We start from the raw sequence: 5,490 nt of genomic DNA on the forward strand, positions 1-5,490 counted from the left end.
CGCAGCAATTTAAACTTAGGTAGGCAACTATATAAAAAAACTGTTTTGAATATAGTTGTAGATATCGTTTTACAAGCGATTATAATCCCCATAAACATAAGCAATAGACACGTACATACACTCAGATTAAAGAATATGATTTCAATGCCAAACCATCGCCACCCAATGCCCTGTCTAGGCGTGCACTTGTTTTTTTAGGATATTCTTTGGGCGTTGCATCTTTAAATAATTTTATGTTTATTACTTGCTTAAAGCACTCGCATCAACAATATCGCTCAGTGATTCGTTCCAACAATTTTACGGAATGCCAAACTTGGGCGCTGCAATGGAATATTTCTATCTACAAATAAGAAAAAAACTTACCTATCTTATTACACTTCATCGCAAATGTTGGGTAATTGAGCTTCAGGCCAATGATCCCGTCATCGGTGAGACGGAAAAACAACCAGCTTCTAATTCTAATAAGCATTAAGACAAACAAGATTGGAGTTCTTGGCTTTTCCGTGGGATCATCTAAGCTGAACGTAGGGGGGGACAAACAAGCTGAGGGTAAATAAATATGTAATTTAAATGTGTTCTTGGACCTAATTGTTTGAAAAATCGAGTTTACCTACTTATATAGAACATATAGAACAAGAAAAAATCTTAGCTTCAATATATAAGACGTTATATTTAAAACCACTTCTAAAATATTTTGAATTATAGTATTAATAAAATGCTGCCACTCTAATAGGACTCTGTACTGTGCCTAGATAATCCTAAGAAAATTTAACGACTTAGTACGTAAGCACATTATAATTTATGCAAAATTTGAATAAATTAACCGTGAGAGTATCCGGATGTTTCCTGCTACATTACAGCAGTCCCCTGGAGGAAATCGTGAGACAGCAGGCTAATAATTTGTTAAGCTTACGGAAGACCGGCGACCGCGGCTAACTGCTCGATTTGCTCGAGTTAAGGATGCAATTGCTCCATTGAATGGGCACCGCAAATGCGCACTTGTCTCGAAGCGCCGACGCATGCTAAGCGAGCCCCGGCTTCAGCATGGCATCAGGCTCACTTTTGTTGTTTGTTTAATTTACTCTCTATAAGCTGCGAGCTGCGGTGGGATGAATGTGCCAGTTTTATCAAAGCTTTTTGCGAAGCTTTAGAAAAGGTCGAACTAATTATAATCGAAATTGATGTACTTTATAGAAAATCATACATGAACAACGATTACTCTATTGGTAATAATTTCAATAACTTTTTTCATTTTATTTATTAAGAGCTTAAATCTAGACAGATCCCTGAATAACAGTATTTACAATTTGTCTGCAGGTAAATTCTCTACATACACATATATTTTTTATGTACATTATGTTATAATTTATAATTATTATTTAATCTAAACACTTAAGTGACACGTGTGCAATTGTCACTTAAGTGTTTGCAGTAGGTACAGTTTTAAGGCGCTTTTTATTTGGCTCATGCCGAATATTCTCGGGTAGACTAGATAGGAAATACGGAAGTCTTTTCCTTAGAGTTCTGTCACCAAAATAGTTACTAACCCGGGGGACTTCAAATTCGCGCGGTAACTGTCCTTGTTTTATGCTTATATTCTATTAATAGTGAGCTATGTTCTTCATTGCCATGGTTGTTAACTGCTAGAAGGAATTTATGCTTCAAACTAAATGGAAGTATTTAAAAAATAATAATAATAGTAGTTTTAGAAATCTAATCTGTAGTGCTTCTAATTTATCTATGTATGGTTTAAAAGTATTTAAGACCATAGCAATCCAGTGTGTAGCTCAATACAGACTCAACTATTGCAAAATATAGACATTTTAACTTCAACTTCATGTTGCGGTTGTAAATTTCACCTGTGTTTAAGAACATTAATATTTTGCACAATTTAGAAATTCATTGAATGGTTTCCTTTTACGACAGTGTTAGGTATCTGTGATTCAAATTTATTTAAAATACAAAATGAGTGGCTATGAAAAAAGTATGGAAACCATTTAAAAAACTTAATTGTTTTCATTCTTTTGTCATTAAATTCGTGTAACGTTGTTTAAAACAATCAAAGTATAAAGTACGAATGTAATCTAAAATTAAATGTGTAAATTCAACCAAGCCGTTATTTTAACTCACAGACTATAACTTCTGCGTAAAGCAACATTAACATAATACTGTAAACAGCGCGCAGCCACTACGCGAATTACGCGAGCCCGTCGTGCCGAAGTCACTCCACTCCGCATGCCATTTTATTTTTACTCCCGTGAACTTCCATTGCAATTGCGGTTAACTATTACAAGTTTTTAAAAAAAATGCCATTAAAACGATAGCGGTAAGCATTATCGTAATAGTTGTAATCAGAGAACATGACAACGACCACCGAGAACGCGGCGGCACTCACAAACGTTAGATTGACCGTCTTCATCGCAAAACTCCCGACAATGATCGAGAATCTGACAACAATCGTTCATTTGTTTCGTTTGTTCTTTCTGAGACTTAGAACTCCATAACTCTCTCAGGCTTTAAAGCATTCATCGCCGTGTCAGTGAACTTTTAAATTGCTTGCAGACATAACTAAGGTATGCATAATTGTCGCGTTCTTGAATTCCTTGAATAAGTTAACAGAAAATGTTTGCAAAAAAGTTGTGCAATTATGGGATTAACCGCAACACAGATATGCTTAACTGAATAACAAGAGATAATGTAAAATAAAACTGGTTAAGTGCGAGTCAGACTCGCGCACGAAGGGTTCCGTACCATTACGGAAAAAACAGCAAAAAAATCACGTTTGTTGTATGGGAGCCCCATTTAAATATTTATATTATTCTGTTTTTAGTATTTGTTGTTATAGCGGCAACAGAAATACATCATCTGTGAAAATTTCAACTGTCTAGCTATCACGGTTCATGAGATACAGCCTGGTGACAGACAGACGGACAGACGGAGAGCGGGGTCTTAGTAATAGGGTCCCGTTTTTACCTTTTGGGTACGGAACCCTAAAAATGAGCAATTTGCAAGCATAATAGCAGCTTGGAGCACAAGGAGCACTTGGTGTAGGTTCGGTAATCCGGAACAGTCCGGAACGCTGTAGAGCCTTGTCTTTCTTGGTTTAAAACATTTTACTTTTAGTGGCATTCAATGTGTTACTGCGACAAAATATAAAAATGTAGGTACAGCAACTTCCGAACCTGATGGTACCTTGGTATCGCGGTTGCGCTACTTGCGCTATTAGTTTTGTTTGAGCACATGTGCGGTCCCATTATTGCCACCTATTATTCAAAACAACGAGTCATGCGCCCGCTTAATTAAATGCTCCGCGTAGCGGCGTAACATCTTCAGATGTAAAACCCTTTGTATCGGCAATATATCAAACATTTTTCTTCTTTTTGCAGTTATTAAAGTAATTCCTTGATTCTATACAAAAAAAATGCTTTTATTTTATCGACTTGCATCAGCGCAAAATAAAATTCATGGCATCAATAACGAGACTGATAGGCATCAGTTGAGATTAAAAATATTTTTAATATACCTTTAGGGTTCTAGAATTTTGTTATGTCTTGTATTGTAGGTCCAATAGGGTAATAATTAGCTGAGTTTAGGTAGGTCTTAAGTACGAGGTCTACGAGGGCGGCTACGAGAGATTACTTAACGTAGGTAGTGAAGAATTACTCTAGTGGAATTAGTTCTTATTGGCATTTGAAGCTGTGGACTGAATTGTTTTAGTAAAACAGCATGAGTGATGAGATGTCAATCGACTCTTTTTTATGACACGGGTGAGAGATTACACTTTTTACCGATTTTAAAGAAAGAAAATATTTTTAAAGATGAACCGTAGTTAGTATAAAGTTTATTTATGCATTATAAGCTTGGACCTATAATTTTGGTTTTAATTTGTAAGATATCTAATAAATAATATAAGGTAGAAGTAGTAGTAAAATGTAGAAGATGCGACTATCTATATAAAATAAGCAAGTTAGACTAAATGGCACATTTACAGAACAATATCGTTTAAAATTTACGAGAAACGTTGAACGGTGGTTATTTAATGTTAGTATGTCTCACAACAGTTCAAATTCGATTAGAAACGTTGAAAATTACATTAGAATTAAAAATAAAACTTCCATTAACGACTGAGGGCTGAGATTGGTCTAGATGCGCGTCAAAGACCGCCGAGCGGTGCAAACACCGTGCCAGCAATTAACGTGCTCCCAAGCAACATGTCTGAGTGGCCCTGGCGGCGCTCTTTCAAGCCTACTTGCTTTTATTTCAACATCTAATATTGAACTCAGCTCCGCATTTGTTTGCGCGGCGCAATGTCAATGTCACAGTGCGCGCCCGCTGACTCCTTGTGCGAATGATTGCTAATACCTTTCAGTTAGAACAGATTGGATATTTTTAATATAGGCATTGGTCTAACGTCTAATACGGAGCAAATATAATTGAATTGTAGTTAGATATTCGGCAATCGAATAGTTGAACAAGTTTAATCCTCGCAAGATTAAAATACAATTGGTAGTTATACTTGTAATGTTTAAAATGATGACCTGTGTGGGTAACATACGGCGTTTTAAATAAAGAGTCATTTATTTAGTATGACCGGTCCGTAATTGATCAACGGAGATAATCAGAGTTGGTAAGAAAATTTACGGCGGTGATGTTTACACCGTGCAGTATAACTTCAAATGCTACAAGTTGAGGCTGTTATTTCGTTGAACGTGTTATGATAACATATAATTACGTATGGATATTCAACTTCTCCGAAAACAGACTGATGAAAAATTAGCTCCTCCCTCTGATCTGTATCGAAACTCTGCGAAATGTTTTCCTTCTGGCTTACATCCAAAGGTTTGCATGAAAACTTATTAGTTAAATAGCCTCTTTATGTTCTATCCTAGGTTTATATATAATTAATTTGGAAAATTACTTTTTAATTTATTGCGTAAATTTTTCATGTATTATATTATAATATTTTTTTTGCAGAATGTTCCCATTTTAATACATTAATAATTGAATAGCCACATAAATAAACAGACAACTAGCTGTTGTAGATATCTAGTGGATGCTTGTTAGGCGGCATTTATGTACGAATATTTTTTCTGTTCTTGTTTCTGGCGTGTAGAAATTGCAAAAGGATAAATTAGTAACCCGAGGAATAATTGCAGTCAGGTTGCGTGCCCGATCCTCAATTGTAGATATCTATAACAAAGGTCGGCACACCCTCGGACTTGGAACGCGCCGCGCTCGTGAAAAAACTACGACAACCCTTTGTATTGAGCAAAGAATTCGCGTCGACCGCAACAAGAACAAATTGAGCGCGAACTATTGTGCGGAGCGATTTGCTGAGATAACTCCCGTGTCGGGCGTCGCGGGCGCCGAGCGGCCCGCCGGACGTCCGCGCTCCGCGGGCCCCTCGCACCAGTCGCGTGCGCACATGTCGCTCCAAAATTTCAATTCTGTTTACATTTCTGGCTGAATCCTAATCGTCATTTGAGTTAG

General features: G+C 36.7%; 1 protein-coding gene across 8 annotated transcripts in view; it reads right to left on the bottom strand.

Annotated features, from left to right (window-relative positions):
• LOC134755750 (cytosolic carboxypeptidase 1-like) overlaps window positions 1-5,490 on the bottom strand; it is a 136,938-nt gene that overhangs the window by 70,183 nt on the left and 61,265 nt on the right. The gene's annotated exons all lie outside the window — the stretch shown is intronic.

Source organism: Cydia strobilella, chromosome 3 (genome assembly GCF_947568885.1).
Source record: "Cydia strobilella chromosome 3, ilCydStro3.1, whole genome shotgun sequence".
Taxonomy (NCBI): Eukaryota; Metazoa; Arthropoda; class Insecta; order Lepidoptera; family Tortricidae; genus Cydia; species Cydia strobilella.